General features: G+C 42.2%; 1 protein-coding gene across 1 annotated transcript in view; it reads right to left on the bottom strand.

The window, feature by feature from the left end:
• LOC309966802 (uncharacterized protein) overlaps positions 1 to 21,237 on the bottom strand; it is a 288,055-nt gene that overhangs the window by 173,390 nt on the left and 93,428 nt on the right. The gene's annotated exons all lie outside the window — the stretch shown is intronic.

Raw genomic sequence — 21,237 nt, 5'->3', positions numbered from 1 at the left:
CGAGACACCTTGGGAACTAGGGTTACAGGCCTTCAAGCCCAGAGTGGTAAACTTTGGGAGAAATGAGCACTAGGTTGCCCTGTCATCACAACAGGAGGGAGCTACCAGAAATAGGGGCAGTGTCATTCTGCAGCTCGCAGATGCCAAGGTGCCTGCACACTGAGACCTGGCTGTGGAAGTAGGCCACGCTGTCCCCACACACCCCAGAGCCCCCTTTCTCAATGATCTCTCCCTCCCTCCATCTCCAAACTTCAATTCCTTAACACTCCCCAAGGTAGGTGGGAGGGGGAGAAAAATACTCAAACATCTAAATCAATTTAACTATGAGGGAATGATCTTTAGTAACCCACCTGTGGAATTTAAGACAGTGGGACAAAGTGAAGACTTAGTGAGGAATGAAATATCCTGAGAAAATGGTCTCTTCCCTGAATGGCCTTGGTCGCCCTGTGTCAACAGCCAGATTCACCTGTGTAGTCTCATGGCCAAAAATTGCCTGAAATGCTTTGGAGACGAAAGATGAGGGGTAGATGGCTTGCAGTTAGAGGATCTCTGGTCTCAAATGGCAATAAGGTCATCCTGAAGATCTGTCTGATAAAATCAACTTTAGAAGATGTTCTTTTGTTGAGGACATCATGAAGCATGGGCCACAATTTTGTCAGAAAAGAAGTCTGAACATTTCTAAGAGTTAAAAGATCTTGGAAGACTGGTTGCATCAAAGTTCATGTGGGCACATGCCCCAGGTTCTTCTATGATTGGTGACCTCTAAGCCTTACATTAACCAAATACACAGACGTTCTAGTATGAGATTTAGAAAATAAGGAACTATATAAAAAATAATACGAATATAGGCTCAAACTTGTATCTGTGTGTATGTATGTGTATTTATATATATATATTTGTGTATGTATATAGACATGTTTATGTATATGTGTGTATATATGGCATCTATATCTAGATAGATAAATAGATCTAGAAATAGATAGATGTGTGACACTGCTGACAAAACAATCAATAGCAACTTGTAAACAGAATTTCCAACACTGACGTAATTCTCCCTGAGCTAGGATTAAACCCTGGTTACTAGCACTGTCAGCCTTACAGTTCCAAAGACACTGTTAACCATTTCCTAGTTCTTATAAAGAGATATTCTGAAGCCTTGTTTTTAAATCCTTGTACAGCTCTGATTCACTGTTCTCTCAAGTTGTTCAGAATAATTAGATTATTAGAATGCACGTGATAAAGTTAGCTGCCTCCTTCACCCTTTCCGCAAAGGTATTTGCACTTTAGCAGGTGAAGGCCAAGATTTTGTTTGCTTTGTTTTGTTTTTTTCAAGATGGGGGACTGAGTACACGTAAAATAGAGATGTTTGTCTCCTCTCCCTTCAGGATTGCAGTTAAATAGTTAAATTGATGATAAAAGATAAAAGTTTTATTTAAAAGGGAATAAATCCCTAACAGTGGGGTGGGGGGGGGGGAGAGAGAGAGAGAAACTCCACAAATTCCTTGAAGATAAATAATATATGGAAGCATTTTTTACACAAAAACAGGAGGAAGCCATGGCCTAGAAAACCTGCCAAAAGAGGCTGTAGAGGAGTGGCCCCTTCAGAGTTTTAGGAAAAGTTATTTTGAACTTATTATTCTCCATTTCTTCAAACTATCAATCAAATGTAATAGCAAAATAAAGACATTTTTATACAAAAAAAAAAAAAGTTTACCTCCTGCATATTCTTTTTGAAGAAGTAACTTGAAGATCCATTACAACAAACTGTGAAATCCAAGAAAGAAGACACCTTGAACTATAACAACCTCTGGCAATGACTTAAAATCCAGTAAAAATGAACCAGGGGTTGATAGCAGCCTAGACAACCCATAAAGCAATTGGTCCGAATTAGAACAGACGCCCCGTGGGCTTCCACAGCTAACTTTTCAAGCAAGAGAAAGGAATGGATCCCATTCCATAGATGGAACGAGCGAGACACTGCAAGGTCATAATAAGATGGTACAGGAAGCTACATTTCTCCTGCTGGTAGTTAGAAACTCCAGGAAAAGAAAGCTGTTCAAAAAGGTATAGTCTAAATAGGAAATGAACTAAAATGTGACAAGATTGGAGAAGTTGAAGGAGTGTAAGTAAAAGGAGTTCCTTTGACCTAACACTAGGACCCTGATCAGTGCAGGGGCATAAAGGGGGAAGGGGAACATGGCATTTCTTTAATGAACAGTGTTTACATAAGCACAATGATGTAAATGCTTTCTTACGGGACTTCAGCTTTGAGAACTGTACACATAGACAAAGTAGGGGGTCTCTGAAAAGAATCTCCTTTGTATGTAGAATAGGCCTTCCGAGCAACTGTCCCACAATAAAGAGATTCTTCCCTGGATCACCGGCCTTTTTCCTAAACTAGCTGCCGCCTTTGGATCTTAAATAAAAAGAAAAAGAAGCAACTTTTTTATTATTTGTGCGGTAGTTTGGATTTAGGCATAGATGCAATTTAGTGTTACTATTTGAAAGAATGGCAAAGTTACTTGTGAGCAGGCACCTTAGCCAGTGAAAGGCTAGTCACCCCCGTGAGACTCCCAGATAGCCGCATAAACCAGAGGGCTTTGTCCTCTCTTTCGGGTGGCCTGATACTGCAGGCCAAGCCCTCTGTGCAGCGCAGATACACCTCTTGGACCCCACTGGCAGAACTGCAGTCACATCCTCTGCAGTCCCAGCAGCTCCAGGAAAAATGCTCAGCCAGTGCTTCTCCATGCCCAGAACGTGCCAGGCTCTGCCAGGAGTAATGACGGACGAAAGCTCTCCTTCCTTCTCCCAGGACCCACTGGCGACAGCAGTGGCTCACTGGGTGAGTCTGGTATTTCTGCCATACCAGTCCACTTCTTCTACAAAGATGAATCTAAACTCCACTTCTGGAATTTCAAAATTCGTTTTTCACTTGACTAACAAAGCTTAGCAGAATTAATTATAATGACTCAATAGAATATAAACATTATCACCCTAACCCAAGGATATTTAAACAATAGTTGGCAGAGTTCTGTGAGGGCTGGGGGATCAGTGAGAGGTCAGGTGGATGGCAAAGCCGCTGATACCCTCCTGTGGCCAGTGGAGGGTCAAGAGATGCGCTAACTTCTTGACCTACAAGTGACGGGCTGTTTGCCAACACACACTCGGAGGAGGGCACCTACCCAAGTGAACACGATGGGGTGCCAGGGATGGAGGGAGGTTAGGCGGATGAGAAGTCTTCTGTGGCTGAAAGAGCACATGCGTTACTCCTGCAGGTACAGTTCAGTCCTGACTCCACGATGCACTGGATGTATGACGCGGGCAGTAACTTGGGCTTTCTGGGCCTCCTTTTCCTCTTCTGTAAAATGGGAATAATTATATCCACACCTCCTAAGATACTACCAAGTTCCTGGCATTTACTTAGAGGGCGCTCACACACGTTAGCTGTTTTTCTTCACTGCAGATGTCACATGCGTCACACTTTTGCCGCAAAACCCATTCTGAAGAGCTGAAGAAGTGAGTACTTTATAAACCCTCTTACTAGTTCTACCAGAGAATAGCATATGGGGTACCAGGCCAGTTACTTCCTCTTTCTTTTCAGCTGTCACCTCACAGGTCCCGCCTAACAAGGCCTTTGGAGGGCCTTCTGTAAATGCTCAGAATAAAGTGACCCCGCCATGTTGGAAATCGTGTGGTCCGGTAAGGTACCAGACAGGTGACCTTGTTAAAAGAGGAAGAGTCCACTCAGGTCCCTGGGCCTGACTCAACTTTGTCTCTCCACCACTTTGCTCACTGCCACACTGCCCTGCTTGGGCTCTGGAGCAGGTTGTAGCAGGGGCAGCATTTTGTCAGTTTCCATGAAGTGCTGGAGCCCAGGGTCTTGCAGATACTGCCTGCCCTTTGGACGTAGAAGCCTCACCTTTAAAAATGTTTCTCATCATTGTCTATCTTGTTAGGATTACGGTGAAAGGAAAAAAATTTTCCACTGGCCAGTCTCCCTCTGCCTGTGCAGTCTTTAGTAAAAATTCTGAATTTTTTCCCTTTGCTGAAGGTCTCTTAAAATCATCATTTTAATTTTTTTTTCCTTTTTCTTTAAATGTCACAGCCAAGAAGTATTTCCTGGTAGTTTATCATGGAGAACTCAGGTCATCAGTCCATTTACTGTCATTTCACTTTACTATCTGTACCAGTTAACAAGGTTCAGTGAGAACACACTACAGCAGTGACTACCAGGCCAGCTGGCTGCGTGCTCCTTCCCAGCCAGGTAGCACGTGGAGGATGTAAGGGGCAGCGGTGCTCTTCCTATTAACAAGTCTAACCCCCCAAAACAAGGAATAGGGTTCAACCCTAAAGCTGAGATCTGAAAATAAACTATGTTTGTTTACGTAAACAATCCAAAAACTCCAGGGTCCTACCATGTGGGGTACAAAATCAAGCCACATGAACCTGTCCAGGTTTTCTTAATTGTAACAGACACAGCCAGTCCCTCCACCACCCTAGTATCTCTGGAAGCTCCCAGGAGTGTCTCATACACGCAGAGTTTCCTCAGGCCAGCACTCTAATTTAGGCCATTGAGCTCCTTCTGGTGACTGTCCACACCTGACCATCATGTATGGTCAGCCCACGGCCCACCCTATCACGGCTGCTCCACTGCAGATCACTGATGCTCCTCTGGAATGCTCCAGTCTCTCCTGCCTCCATTGATGCTAACTCTTGGCAGGGCGACCAAGTACAGCCATAAAGGTTGTATATGCACACTGCAGCCTGTGAAGGATAATTCCTGAAATTGTGCAGTGTACAGCCTGCACAACCATACATGATAGCCCTGGTGCTAAACCAAACCCTCAGTGCTCACCCCTTACTACTTAAGGAGAAACAGCCTTCCACTCTCCAATTCCCACTTCGCAACTACCTTCACGCATAATTGGTAGAGCCCAGGGTGATAACTACTTTACTTTTTATACAGATATCATTTAAATAAAGGGGGCAAAGGAGGCAGTCACGCTGCCAGAGGGCCTGGGACAGGCACGTCCAGGTAACAGTCATACACTGCACTGAGATTGGCTTCTCTCATCTCACTCTCCTGTACACCCTGTTGCTGAGTCTAGCTTGGTACATTGTGTTTTGCCTCCCATTACATCGTTCCATTCCTTTCTGGGATGTCTTTATGTCTTTGGAGTGTGTCACTGATCCTGTCCATGATCTTTACAGGACACTTCTCAGCTCCATAGGTCTGACAAGACATATGAAACCGAGGTGAGGGTAAGGTCACCCACATCCCAGAGTCCATCTTCCCTTATGACTCAGGAGGGACACCCTGCTACATGAACAGAGATGCACCAGAGTTACGTAAGCCTTCTTTTATATCAAGGGCTGGACACATGATCAAAGCCAAGCCAATTAGACACCTCACTCTCAAAACAGGACTTTGATCTTAAGCAGCATGAGGCAAGAACATAAGAAGATGGTCAGTGTTCATCTCTCCTGCTTCAGTTCCCAGACAAGACTGCCTAGTGCTTCCTGCCAGGGCTGCCCTGAGTTTTGACTTTTATCCAAACTTGCTTCTCCAACGTTTTAGCAATTTTCTGAGCTACCAATGTCCTTTGAATAAATTCCTTTTTCTGCTTAAATTAGCTAAACTGTTTCTGCTGCTAACCAATGACAAATCCTAACTGATATAATATGTGTGAATTAAACAAAGTCTTGCTGAAAAACACTAAAAAACAACAAAAAACTTGAATTACTAGAAAGCCATATTTTGTTTCTTGGTCAGTAGAGTTAGTAATATAAAAATATAATTTCTCCTTACATTAATTATTACATCCAATGTAATTCACATTAAAAATCCAAAAGAGAATTTTTTTTTTTTTTTGGCTGTGTTGGGTCTTCGTTGCTGCGCACAGGCTTTCTCTAGTTGCGGCGAGTGGGGGCTACTCTGTTGCGGTGTCTGGGCTTCTCATTGTGGTGGCTTCTCTTGTTGTGGAGCACGGGCTATAGGAGTGCGGGCTTCAGTAGTTGTGGCACTCAGGCTCAGTAGTTGTGGCGCACAGGCTCACCTGCACCACGGCATGTGGGATCTTCCTGGACCAGGGCTCGATCCCACGTCCCCTGCATTGGCAGGTGGATTCTTAACCACTGTGCCACCAGGGAAGTCCCCAAAAGAGAATTATTTTTGAGCCTTGACAAAATAATTAAAACTTACATCTGGAAAGATAAACATGTTGTTACAGCAAAGAAAATTCTGAAATAGAAAATTCATGAAAAAGTACTTCTATCAGATGTTAAATTATAAAACAGTATGCTGGTCTGGTGGTATAGAAATAGAATAAAGATATCAGAATAAATAGAAATTCAGAAATAAATCCAAGCATATATAGGGATGTAGTATACTATAAAAATGGGCATTCCAAATTTAGGAGTGACAGAGACCTAGGGATTATAAGTAGTATTTGGAAATTGATTAGCATTTATATTTAGTGAAAGTTGTATCTCTATCTCACTCTTTATTCTAAAATAAACTCCCAATGGTTCATATAATGTATGAATATTTTATAATAAACCATAAAATTATTGAATATGATTTAAATACTTAAAGTTTAACACAAAATTTAACAAATAAACCATAAAAGTACTAGAGGGGCTTCCCTGGTGGCGCAGTGGTTGAGAGTCCGCTTGCCAATGCAGGGGACACGGGTTCGTGCCCCGGCCCGGGAAGATCCCACATGCCGCGGAGCGGCTCGGCCCGTGAGCCACGGCCGCTGAGCCTGCGCGTCCGGAGCCTGTGCTCCGCAACGGGAGAGGCCACAACAGTGAGAGGCCCGCGTACCGCAAAAAAAAAAAAAAAAAAAAAAAAAGTACTAGAGTAAAACATAAGTGAATAAAAATGTAAAAAGAAAGAAAAATCGAAGTAGTATTGGAATAAAACAAAAACTTCTATAACAGAGTAGGAAAGGTCTATCTAGAAAATACATCCCTGTAAGAGGGGGAAAAAAACAACAACAACAGCCTAGGAACAAACTCAGTGCCTTCTACTAAATATTTAGTAACTGTATTATGGTATCTCCGTTCAGTGGAACACCCTGTAGTCCTTTAAATGAATGCCACAGACCTACAAGACAGCGTCCATTTCAAGCTCTATTTTGAGCTTGGGGCTTCTCCCAGTCATTCATTACAGGCAGGAAGAGCTCTTAAAAATCAAGGACTAAATAGAAGCCTCAGAAATACTTTACATGGAGTTAAAGAGGTATAATAAATAGATCCGGGTCAGGACAAGTCATCACTCCCACTCTCTTCCATGACTACACAATATAAGTGTAAAACACAGAGCTGAGGTTAGGTGTGGACCTAGGTCAAGGAGCCAAGGAGCAGAGCCCTCCAGTGACTGGGAATGTAGAGGCAGAGGGGTAAAAAGAATTCATTCTCAAAGCCAACCCTCCTTGCCAGGTTAAGAGACCAGGCAGGAAATTGGTCCAAAGTCCTCACCAGTAATAAATAAAGTATTAACTAGAGTATTCTCTGGGTGGCCTGCACCTTTGGAATCAAGCATAATGGTTAGCAAGATGAGGGGACTCAGAAATTCCAAATCCTACTTAGGTTTCCTTTCCCAGAGATCTGACAACACGGCAGCAGGATCCTTGGCCTAATTTACCTGTTCTCCTATAAGCTACGCTTAATTGTAGCCAAGTCAGCAAAGGCACAATCACCAGCAATAATATCTTTACATTCTACCAGATTATGAGCAGTCTGGAGACAAAGCTTCTTCATAGATCTATCTAGGAAATGGATATCTACTGGGAATCTCAAACATCTAAAGTGACCTTCAAGTTTAACGAAACCAAATTCTGATCATTCCAATGAGAGGTGACCTCTCTCCTCTCACCAACTTTCCCTTCCCTTCCTTCTTGACCTACCCCACTGCTTTGCTTATAAATTTCTTAAGACACTTAGCTTGTATTTTTCTCGAACTGTAAGTGAAATGTGTTTAATTCTCCTAATGTAAATTCTTTATAAAAATCATCATTTTTATCCACCAATTACCAACTTAGTAGGAAAAGCACTTCCCACAAGTCTTTGCTCAAAACTGGCAGTTTCTCAGAGAAATGTGTTCCCTGCTTTCCTGTTTCCATAACACTTTCAACCTTAAATAACATAATGCTTGTTTGTATATCTTATTCATCATTTCTGTCTGTCTGTCTCTGTCTTAAACACACACACACAGACACACACACACACACACACACACAAATACAAGCATGATGGGAACAAGGAGTTTTGTCTGCTTTGTTCACTGTTGTTTCCCTAGAATCCGAAATAGTATCTGCCGCACAGCAGGTGCGCACTATGGTTGCTGGAATACATGGTGTCACCTTGAAAACTGAATTCAAGATGGGATGACAAATCCGTGACTCTTACCAGTCAGCCTATTTATCTGAAAAAATATTGCCTGGCAGCTATTACAGGATCCTTCCTTCATCCATGATTCAAACTGCTTCTTGCTTACCTCTCTGGTTCTGTAGCAGGATCAGAAAAATTATAGAAGACGGGCCACGAACAGCCCTATTATTGTCAGACGGCATGAATGGTAAGAGGATACTTCTCAGTAGAACCCTCACGATCAGATGATGGGGTGGTGCACAAAAATAAGTTGAAGAAACAGAAACACCTCACCAGGGATAAAAGCCAGTGGTGATGATCCTTCTATACCTTGGGGAAACCATGGTATAAACAAGAAGGGGCTTCTGTACACTAGTTGGTATGGTGGTGCGGTATCTATCTTTAAACACACAGGAAGACCACTGGCTTGTCAGGTCTGCAGACTTAGATAAGTGAACTTTAGATATATATTCCATTTGTGATAACACTTTGAAGTTTATTAAAACTCTTCCCATGCATTCTCAGGCCTTCACATATAATTTAAGGAAATAAACCGCATCAATCTAGTGTCCGATGCAAGTTTTAACAACATGCTAAAATGCAAGTAGCTTCCCTGGAAAATATAGGATGCGTTTACTAAAAAAAGAAGGTCTGAGAAATTTGAAAATGAAGCTGCAGATTTGCCCATCCATTTCCAGTTTCGGTGCGGTATGTTATCAAAGAATCACAATAAAGCTTCAGAAATAATCAAGAGGCAAAGAAGGCCCACCCATGTAGAAAATTCATTCTGATGAGTAAGGACAAGGGCAGAGAGAGGAATCCAACACTGTGAGGCTGCTTTGCTACAGCACAGATATTTGACCAAGATTGTTTCATAAAAGCTCACTAGTCTAGATTTTACCTAGAAATTCCTAGGACCCTGCAAATTCCCTGGGGTTTGGGGAGCGGGGGAAATGTCCTAATTCTCTCTCTCATTTAGCATATAGCACCTCAGTGATGCTGGAAGCTCTGTAAATTACTCGCTGTTTTTATTTTACCCCTGCTGGCCTCCCTGTGAGCCTTCCTGGGTTTGTTATACTCTGAAATATGAAGCATTAATGACCTTTTAGAAAGTGCCGACACATGTCAGAAGGTGGCTACTTGCTCTGCTTGCCGTAAAAAGAAGGGTGTTAATAGGCTCCAAAGGGGGCCCTCCGTAAGTAAAATAGTACTTCAAGCCTTTATTAACCACTGCTATCTTGTAGGGGGATCCGAAGTGGGGAGCCCTCAATTTGCAGAAAGGCTACATTCAAGAACAAGGGAAAGAAGGAACGAATGGGGTTCTTTTACAATTCGAATTAGATGTGTGACCTTGTAAAACCTGATTAACTATTGTTGTTTTCATCTCCCCCTGTTGACAACTGGTTTGTTAAGTGGCTTCTCTTAATAGCAAAATGAGAGTCACAGAGAGGGTGCTGCAGGAAGCCAGGCTTTGCAATTGTCAGTATGTGGTCGATCCTTCCTAGCCCATTTCAGCTCATACATAAAATTATTGGAAAATAGAAAGCAAAAACAGGAGGCGTTTTTTGAGCCCCATCTCTGCCATTTCTATGGCTATTATACAAAACTTTTTAGAGCATTTTGATGACAAGGGTAATAAGATACTGGATTTTTTTCTTTCGACCTCTCAGAATAGTATTGCAGATAATGTCTGGCTCGATTAACAATTAACTCCAAATGGCTAAGTCACCACATTAGCAACAGCAGCAATACAGCGGAGCTGGCCCTACCTCTGCACATAACTGTTTCGGAAATGACATATCAGATATTCAAGAGATCCATCTAGGCCTTTCCAGCTTGTGCCTTAACTCAGGGATAAACTGGGGGAAACTCTGCCCTTATTCCTTCCACTCATTCTCATCACCCCATCCCCTCACCTTCACCTATTGATACACTTAATACTGAGCTAGGCTTTTTCACTAACATTCTGAATGTTTACTTGGAAGTCGTTTCACCACTTTGATTCCAGTCGGAACCAGAACCTGAAGCACTAAAATACCCTGGGAAAAGTTAGTCTCCTGCTGTGTCTGGTTGAGACTGGAAGCAGTAGCATTAGACAACCGGCCAGAGAGCCTTTTCCCACGACATTTGTAACCCAACTTTGTAATACCAAAGTACAGAAGAGTTCTGGACTCAATTATAGGGAGGGAACTTCGTACTCCCCCCACTGTCCCAGGGGTGAGTTATGACAGGTTGGAGTTGCACAGGCATTTGGTCCCTCTCCCAGACGCACAGCTTCGCACACAGGTGAACTGAGGATGAAATAGACCTTCAGGCAGCCTTTCAGGGGAAAAGGAGACACCCAGGGCCTCATAAAGGTTAGAAGGAAGGTGCAGGTGTGCTACCTAAATTGACTTGGTGATGGCAGTGGGGAAGGGGGCATTCCCTCTTGTTGTTCTAGGTAGATTGAACATTTAATTGCTTCACTTTGGTACCGGCTTAGAGAAGGAAGAGTGGGGAAGCAGGAGGTGGAGCCTGCTGAGGGACATAGAGCAGGTTACTTGGCTTCTCTGAACCTTACTTTCCTGAAAAGTCAAATAAATTTATGTAAGACTAAAATTAAATAAACTACATAAAACACTTACCACAATGTCTGGCACATAGTATAGCTTCAGTAAGTAGCTACTGCATTTATTTTTTTGTTTTTTGTTTGTTTTTATTGGGGTATAGTTGCTTCACAATGTTGTGCTAGTTTCTGCTGTACAGCGAAGTGAATCAGCCATATATGTACACATATCCCCTCCCTTCTGGATTTCCCTCCCATCTAGGTCACCACAGAGCATCGAGTAAAGTTCCCTGCGCTATATAGCAGGCTCTCACTAGTTATCTATTCCATACATAGCAGTGCATACGTGTCAATCCCCATCTCCCAATTCATCCCACCCCCTCCCTCTCCCCGCTTGGTGTCCATACATTTGTTCTCTACATCTGTCTCTATTTCTGCTTGGCAAATAGGTTGATCTGTACCGTTTTTCTAGATTCCACATATATGCGTTAATATACGATATTTTTCTCTTTCTGACATACTTCGCTCTGTGAAGAGATGGCAATCTCTAGGTCCATGGAAGTAGCTATTGTTTTTAACAATAATATTGCTGTAGAGGCAGAATAATGCCTCCCCCAAGTCCTAATCGGTGGAGACTTTGCAGATGTGATTAAAAACCTTAAAATGGGGAGGTTATCCTAGATTATTCAGGTGGAGCCTAAATGCAACCACAAGTGCCTTCCTAAGAAGACACAGAGGGACATTTGACACGGAAGCAAAGGCTATGTGGCTGTGTGACGACAGAAGCAGACTGGAGTGATAGGACCATAATTCAAGGGCGGCTGGCAGTCCCTGGAAGCTAGCAGAGGCAAGGGACAAATATTCCCCTAGAATCTCCAGAGGGAGTGCAGCCCTGCTGAGCACTTGATTTTGGCCCAGTAGTACTGATTTCAGACTTCTGGCTCTCAAAACTGTGAGAGAATAAACTCCTGTTGCTGTAAGCCGCCACGTTTGTGGTCATTTGTTATAGCAGCCATAGGAAGCTTTCACTGGAGTATTTTCAGTGTTCGCACCAACGAGACCACCCAAAGGTCAGAAGGGGAGCAGATACAGGAAGTGACTGGCTCAATGAGATGCCTAAATTGCGAAGGCACGGTCGTTATCTCCGCAGAGTAATCTGATGAGTTCCTGTTCAAGGGCCCCTGTCAACAGTTATCAACTACAAGGCCTGATATATTTAGCTCTTCCAATTCCCTGCAGATTTCAAGTTTCAAAAGTCATCTGATAATTGGCAAATAATTCAGAGAACAATCTTAAAACTTTAGTTTTTATGTTCATCCATCAAATATCTGTTACTCATACTAAACACCACAGATGAAAGGTAAAACAGGACTAAGTATCTGAATCAAAGAACACCCTAGCAATTAGAAAACGCCACTTAAACACTAACACGTTAATGCTTAGCTGTTACGGCAGAGATGACAAGTTGTTTCCCAATATTTGTTGTCTTCTCACATGGTAATAGAATTTTCAGCTAGACTCATGGACATCCAGCTGAAAACTATATCTCACCCCCTTCCAGCAAGGTGACCATAAGATTAAGTCATGAGCAGAAGAACTATGCTGTGAGCAGGAGTGATGTGTACAACCTCCACTGCATGCCCATAAGAGGGAGGGGATGTGATGCGGTCCCTTCTTCTCTCTCCTCTGTATCTCTGACTTTAATAGGAACATATTGGTGAGAGACCTTAGCAAAGCCAGCAAGGCTAACAACCACATAGTAAATAGATGGAAGAGGTCTACCTCTGGGACACTTTGGAGCCACCATAGCATCCCTGGATTATTTATGTTCAGATTTACGTGAAATAGGGAAAATAAAAACAACTTTTATCTTGTTTTGAGATATGATTATTTTGGTCTAGATGCAAATCTAGATCCAAACAAATAAAGCTATAAATTCTCAGTGATTCAAATTGATTTCTGTGAATCCAGGTGTTTAACAAAATAGAAATAGGCCTGCCTGTGAACTAATAACACCAAAGTGGAAGCTATTTACTTGCAATTACACTGCCATATCATAGCAGCGTGGACAGATCGGCTGGAAGACGGAGAGAAGCATCAGGAAGGAAGAATAGAAACCCAAATCTGTGAAGTATCAAAAGCGTATGGTTTGGGATTTTACCTTCTGCTCCCAAAGGACATGTGGTGGAATAATCGGAAGGGTGTCCTGGAATGTGCACAGGACTTCAGGCCAGAAAACTTGGATTCTGGTTCCAGTTCCGTTACATACCAGCCCTGTATGTAACCTTGAACAAGTCAATCAGTTTCTCTGAACCTCAGTGACCTTATCTATAAAATGGAGATAATGCAATCTATACTCCCCAGCACATAGGAAGAAGGGCAAACAGTAGCGCCTTGCATAACTACTGCTGACAGCAGACATCTAAAGCTGGGAGTTTAGGAGCTGAATTTTCCCCCTAGTTATGTTTTTGTTTGACCCACACAGTGTTTAACATTTTTAATTTGTTGCCAACATTTGAAATCAAGAGATTTCTCATAAAAGTGGATTCTCTGCTCTTTCTGGAGAAATCTAAGTGTTGGACAACACTGGGTCTTCATTGCTGTCTTGCAAAAGTCAGCCTGTACTGAACATTTATTTATTCATTCCTTCAACCAATATTTATCCATGAAGAACTATGTGGCAGGCACTGTTCTAGGTACTAAATGGACAGAAATGAAAAAACAGATGAGGCAACTGCCCTCGCAGGGCTTGCTTCTGGTGGGACTCATAATCTACTGTCACCCAGCCTGTTCTACTCATTCAGGCTCCCTGACTGGCCCCTGTTGGCTTGAGAGGGCTTGGGGGCTGGTGACACCAGACGACTTCCAGGGAAATGCTTCCTGGAGTGAGAAGAGGTAGAGGGGCTACAGAATTTTGTGCCTGGTTTAGAATCTCAAAACCTGATGTGATGGGATGGGTAGACAAAGTGAAGAGGAGAATTAAGGAATTTCAGTTTATACCCAAATGTTATGATCTCAAACAAACAACCCTCAGAACTAGACAAGACAGGTCACCTTTCTACTCTTTCATCCACTCATTCAATAAACATTCACTAAATGCTAGGTCTGTGCCAGACTCTGTACCAAGAGATAAGATATAAAGATATGTAAACAAATAAATGCCTCGGGATACTGACAGTTTAGTCACCCTCCAAAGCTTGAGAAACACCACAATCAACCCAAGGAGACCCTCCCCCATAATCACTGGCATGCCATCAGGTCTAAAAAATATAAATCTTTTTATCCATTAATGACAATACCTGACTTTTTTTTCCTATGTGTTTTAAGTGCATTATATGAAATCATTTTTTGCATAACAACCCAATGCAGTAAGCATTATTTTATTCCCATTTTACAGATGTCACCTAAACATATACTGTTCAACCCTGGGACCACTTTTTACCCTTTTAAGACCTGGAGTCTCTGCTCTATGGCCCAGTTACCTGGACTGAGTATGAAGAGTTTGTTTTCTGTTTGCTTAAATTTTATATCTCACAAGAAAAATATTGGTGAAGAGTCACTTTAATTTCTCTTCCACTTAACCTTTCTCTGTCTCCAATGGTTTTATTACCAGGAGCGCTAAAATTAGTTCAGTGAAACAATAGTGATATTATAAAAATAGCTCTTGTCCACTGCAAGCAAGTGTATAATTCTAGGTACTTCTTAGAGTTTATCTCACTGCTGCCTCCCTTCTCAGACAAATGAGGAAATCGAGGCTCAGAGAGATGAGTAATTTTCCCAGCTCACCTGGCTGATGAGTGTCAGGGCTCAAATATAAAGCAAGACTTCAAGCCCGCGTTCTCTATTTCCGCATGACATATCCTGAAGGGACTGTAAGGGGAAAATGGTCTTAAAAACTTGAGGCAGAGATCTCCAAACTTTTGGTGAGGCTGAATATTTTCAGGCATAGGACAGGGCTTGGTCAGAAGGAGGGTGGGGATGGGTGTGGTGTGGGGATACTAGAGGAGAAATGGGCTTTCCAAGAGGTGCTACGCCACCGGTAACAATTAGAGCAATCCCAAACGGGTATGGCAACATCTACCGCCGGTGATCTGCCTGACGTGACTTCAAGTTCTACCAGTAGATACCGATGTACCCTTGATCTGAAGAGGATAATTTTTAAATGGCTTTGGTTTTAAGGTCGGTTTATCTCATGTGGTCATTTTCACCTAATTAAATAATATTCAGTTCAAAATTACATAGAAAGAGCTAAAAAGATCTTAGGGGAAATAGGTTCTTCTGGATGAAAAATCAGATTTAGCCACCAATAAACTCAATTCAATGAAAACTGGAAATAAGAAACTAGACTCCCTGGTTACACTGTATATATGCTAATGGGCCATGGGTAGCTGAGGCATTAGCACAAGATATCTGGTATGTTTCAGATGTAAAACCATGTCTTAAAAATAAACAAAACCAAATGATAAATGGCAAATTGTCACTGTTAATCTTTTAATCTGATTTCTAAAGCATGGCGCTACTTAGAAGCTCAAATAACACATATAACGCTAGAAAAACGTAGTGGTTCACTCATAGATGTCCTTCATTTAGAGAGGCCCAGTGCTTTCAATATGTCTCTCTCTTGCCACAAACCTCTAAAACAGAGATGACAGAAAGAAATAAAAAGAAAGGACAAGAAGGAATTCAAAGACAGGGTCTGGGAAAGGAAACAGTACATGGGGATATTTTTGCTCCCAGCTATGGGCAAGTGCCACACTTTCTCCTAATAACCTTGACCCGCTTTTCCTGGCTCTGCAGTAGCAGCTGTGTCACATCGACTCAGCATCTGCTTATCAATCTAACTGTGCAAACCTGACTCTCACTTTCAGTGTCCTTAGCACTCAGGATATCACAGCGGCCGGTTGACCGAGCAGCCTGCAGAACATAGGAAACAATCAGTTCTTAGGAGGAGGGCAGGGCAAGGGTCAGAGAGATGACCAGAACACGACTTCTTCATTGTCCAATGATCACACGTGGGAAGAATACCGTTGGGCAGTGCAGAGGGAAGGTTGTTCTAAAGTTGCAGAATTAATGGGTTGTTGAATCTTGAAAGGAAAAATATCATATCACCATCCTTCAGTAAATGTGGACTGGTCCGTCAGTCCTCTGAGGGCACTGCTACCCTGATGCTGTGCATAACAGTCACATCTCTAAACCAAAAATGGGCAGGTGCGGGGGACACAAGAAATAGTAGGAGACTGTGAAGCAGAGCTATTGCAGTACAGGCTTCTGGGGTTCAAATCCTGGCTCCACCACTGACCAGTCAGTGATGTGGCCTTGGACAAGCTACTGAAGCTCAGTCGCACACTTTTGCTTCTGGAGAGAATTAGATGAGGGAATGAATAGAACGTTGCAGATCCTTGCCTCTAACATACACCAGTAAATATGTAGTCAGAGAAATGCCTGTGTACTTATGGAAACAAAATAACATTAACAGCTAAGGTAAGACAGGTTGTTTGAGATTGGACCTGTCCCCCAGAGAAGTTTGGACTGTATGGTTTGCATAGTATACCCTCAACCACGACGAGGTTTGTATGTGACTGCTCCTGGTCAGAGGGTTCTGGTGATCAAAATGGCCTAGTCTGAAGCACCCTTCACTAATCACTGAGTCCACAAATATTTATTGAGTCTGGCTTAATGTGTTCCTAGGGTTTAGAAACTGTTCTAGGTGCTGGGACTCAACAGTGAACACAAATCATAATGTCCGGGCTTCCCTGGTGGCGCAGTGGTTGAGAGTCCGCCTGCCGATGCAGGGCACACGGGTTCGTGCCCCGGTCCGGGAAGATCCCACATGCCGCGGAGCGGCTGGGCCCGTGAGCCATGGCCACTGATCCTGCGCGTCCAGAGCCTGTGCTCTGCAACGGGAGAGGCCACAACAGTGAGAGGCCCGCGTACCACAAAAAAAAAAAAAAAAAAAAAATCATAATGTCCCTCTCTCTCTCACAGAGCTTACGTGCTAGTAGGGGATAATGAGGAATAGAGCTGCAGTTTCCAGCTCACATGCTCAAGTATCTCTGAAGAGGTAACAGTTGCACAGAGACTGGAAGGAAGTGAAAAAGGGTGAGACACAAATATCCTGGGATAATTCCAAGCAGAGGGATCAGCAACAGCAAAGGCTAAAGCCATGTGTGCTTGGCGACCTGAGGAAGAGCAGTCAGTGTGGCCAGAGGGAGGGAGGGAGGGAGAGAAGCGGGAAGACGCGATCAGAGTTGACCAGTGGCCTACTGTATAGGTGACCAGATGTACAATCAGGAGTTTGGAGTACCTAAAAATACGCTGAGAAGCTATTAGGAAACTTTGAGCAGAGGAGTGGCACAATCTGACTTATGTTTGTTCATTTGAATTTTGCATTTTTTTTTTATTGACGTAGAGTTGATTTACAATGTTATATATGTTTCAGGTGTACAACACAGTGATTCACAATTTTTAAAGGTTACACTCCATTTTAAAATATTGGCTACATTCCATGTGCTGTACGATAATGTATCCTGGTAGCTTATTTATTTTATACATAGTAGTTTGTACCTCTTAATTCCCTACTCTACCTTGTTGGTTATCTCTTTAAAATAGATATATGTATATGCATAACTGAATCACTTTGCTGTACACCTGAAACTAACACAACATTGTAAATCAACTATAGTCCAATATGAAATAAAAATTTTTTAATAAAATAAAATAAAAGGACTCCTCTGGCAGCTGTGTGGAAAACAGACTGTAGCAAGTAAATGGGATTGGGCAAACCAGTTAGGAGTCTTCTGTAAGAAACCAGATGAGAGAAGATTGGCTTATAATAGAAGGGCATGGTGAGAAAAGGTCAGATTTGGGGTATATTTTGAAAGTAGGGCAAAAACAATCAACTGATGACTTCAATAAAAGATAAGAGTCAATACTGACGCTAAGGTTTTTAGCAAAAGCTAGCTAGATAGGTGACTGAAATTCTCATATTGAGAAAGCTTGGGAAGACTTCAGTTTTGAGATGGAGGAGAATTAAGATCTTGGACAAGCTAAATTTGACATGTCTGTTAAATATCCTGATGGATGTCAAGTAAATAAGATAAATGAAACTTGAGTTCAGGGGAGAGATCAGGTCAAGAGATATCTATTTAGGAGTCATTAGCATAGAGATGGTATTGAAAGTGGAACTGAATGGGATCACCAAGAAAGTGAGTCCAGCTGGAGAAAAGGTCCTCACATTTAGGGCTGAGTGCAGCAGGATCCAGCGAAGACTAGGAAACTGCTTAGTTAGGACAAAAAGTGCGGTAGAAACAGGCTGAAGTTAGGCATCCAGGGACCCAAATCTTAATCACAGCTGTATCAGAGGTGGGCATGAAGGTCTCTTCACGTCCATTTCATAAGCTGTGAAATGGGAGTATCATCCATGCCTGCCCACCCTTACCGTTGAGGGGAGGCACACGACGTCTCTACTGTGAGAAGTCACCATGAAGACGTTGACGCACTGCCAGCAGGCAAAGAGGCAAATGTGTGTGCCCAAGACATACCACCCCATACTGGGAGGAGGAGAGGCTAGTAAAAGGGCTAGAGTTAAACTGTGCTAAATCCAAAATGTGCTGCAGTCCGTTTCTCCAGCCCCCAGCCCCAAATTCCTCTTTCCCACCTCCCAGGTAATGTCAACTCTAAGCTACAAAGGGATACACTCAGAAGGGCAGTAAACCATCAGTTACAACAGAGTCAAAGAAGAGAGAAAAGGAAAAAAGATACTGGGAAGATTTAGAGAGCAAAGGAAATGGGAAATATTCTTCTCTTTCTTAGTGGCTAGAAATAGAAGAAGGAAAGAAAAGAGAATACAGCCTTGGCTACATGCCGTTTCCATGAAGAGAGACAGCATGCAGAACCCTTTGAGGGAGATCAATGTTCAGGATCCTGGTGAGTAGGAAGCTATGCAGTGGAGTCCCTGATTAGTCAATTCAAAGGGCTGATAGGCAGGCATTCAATCCCAGGAAGAAAGAAGTTTGATCTGTATTCCAAACTGGCAGTGAAAAATTAATTCACTTTGGAGATTGTTTCTGAGTGGAGAAAGGGACAAGACAGTTGAAAAAAGTAAATGATGAAACTCCCCAGAATTCTAGCTTTCCTTCATTTTTTCAGGAACGAAACAATGAGCAGACCAGAGGTTATGAACCGGTTTAAATATGTTCCAATGTGTGAACGTGCCACTAAAAAGCAAACATCAATTAGTTCTCTTCTCTTCTGTTCAGACGTTTCATTTAGGAACAGATATAGTTTCAGGGACTAGAGAGAGAGAGGATATAAATATATTTTGGTTGTGTGTATATAGAGAGAGAGCAAGAGAGAGATCAAACACAAGTATGGTTATTTTTATTATAATATTTGATTAATCGCTTCATTTTAAAAAATAAGCATTTCGTATCAATCTCAAGTCCATTTTGTCCTCATGTCCAGTCCTAAGCCTCTAGCAATAATCACTGTTGTTCTGTCTTTAAATTAATACAAATGTTATCACACTGTTGTCTACCATTCTGCAACTTGCTTTTTTTTATTAAACATTGTTTTTTGAGGTATACGCACATTGATATAAGGGGTTTATCTCATACGTTAAATTCTTTTTCAGTTATCCATGCATTCTCACCCTTTCTCATATAATCCTCCTAAATATGTTGGATAAAATGTAGCAATCTTCAATTTACAGGTGACAGGATTTAAGATTGCCCAGCTGGTAGGCACAGAACCTCCTGTCTCCATGGCCAATGCTCTTTCATTATACCAAACATTTTAAAAATTACATTATTAGCAGCAAAACCATTTCTTTCAAAAGTAAACCTTATACAGAATCCCAGTACATAAGAGGTGTTCACATTGGTGACACAAGCAGAGGTCCTGGCTGCGCCCCCTCAGTCTCCCCTACATCCTGCATTGGCTCTCTGGGCAGCCTAATGGACCTCTAGGCCTCTGCTGTACCTGCTTCTTTCTCTAAGCACTGTGCAGTCTGGACAAAGGTTATAAACAGACCTAGAAGCCCACAGCAATTTGGTCCATGAGAACACACTTACTGGGAGGCCACCTGTGCAAGATGGAGTCCCAGGCAAAGTTCATCCTGTACTGAAGCCCCAGAGTGAAAGCTGTTTGTCTCCTGGGATTACAACTCAGCAAATGAAGATTTCAGGAAGATAGGAATCTCCTATTATAGTGAGAAATCAGAAATCCTGGAGATGGATGAGAGGATTAGTGAGAAAACATCAAGGAAAGGGTGGCTGTAATGGAAGAAAACAGAGAAATAAACTTATCAAAAGAGGCAATTCAGTTTTTAGTTCTTAGGATAAAAAAAAAAAAGCATCCAGAGAATTTAATGGACAAGATCAAAATAAAGACAGAGAAAAACATGTCCAAAAAATATGGCGCCAAAGCCTTAGAAGGGAAAAACAATGAGTAGGAAGTTTCCTTTGTTTTGTTTTTTAAATAGAATGACAAGAGTCTAAGAAAAAGAAGGAAGGCTCCAAGAATAACTAAATTCTCAAAAATACAGGGATAACACAACGTAAAGGTAGACATGTAATAAAAATAGCTTAACGCTCAAGATGGCACTCTGAATGAAACAATGATTTAATTTGAGATCAAGAAACAAGATTATGGATCTAAAGAGACAGACTGCATACAAACAGATGTGGCATGAGTCCTGCAGACAAGAAGGATGGTGTTGAAAATTGGTGTTGAAAATTGGACTCTCAGGGATGGAAGGTTCAGGACTAGAAGAATAAGGAAACAATAAGAAACACAATCTTATGGATGTATGTCAAAAATATCCATCAAACATGTTTCTTAGACATAAGGTAATTCCTGGCCGGTGCAATCAGGAAAATTATAGTAAATGTTCATCCAGTTCATGTTCTGCTGCTCGTCCTAAAGCAGCTATTTACAGGAAGACACTTTTAAGGAAGAAACCATTTATTAAGAACAGAACACACAGTAGGAAAAGAATTACATGGCGTTTACTCCAGTTAAACATAACTGTACTCAACAGTACCTGTGAGAGACAAAACGAGGAGCTTCAAGATGGCAGAAGAGTAAGACACGGAGATCACCTTCCTCCCCACAAATACACCAGAAATACATCTACATGTGGAACAACTCCTACAGAACACCTACTGAACGCTGGCAGAAGACCTCAGACCTCCCAAAAGGCAAGAAACCCCCCACGTACCTGGGTAGGGCAAAAGAAAAAAAGAAAAAACAGAGACAAAAGAATAGGGACGGGACCCGCACCAGTGGGAGGGAGCTGTGAAGGAGGAAAGGTTTCCACA

Source organism: Leucopleurus acutus (genome assembly GCF_964270905.1).
Source record: "Leucopleurus acutus genome assembly, chromosome: 10".
Taxonomy (NCBI): Eukaryota; Metazoa; Chordata; class Mammalia; order Artiodactyla; family Delphinidae; genus Leucopleurus; species Leucopleurus acutus.
This window is presented reverse-complemented; position numbering and strand designations above follow the sequence as displayed.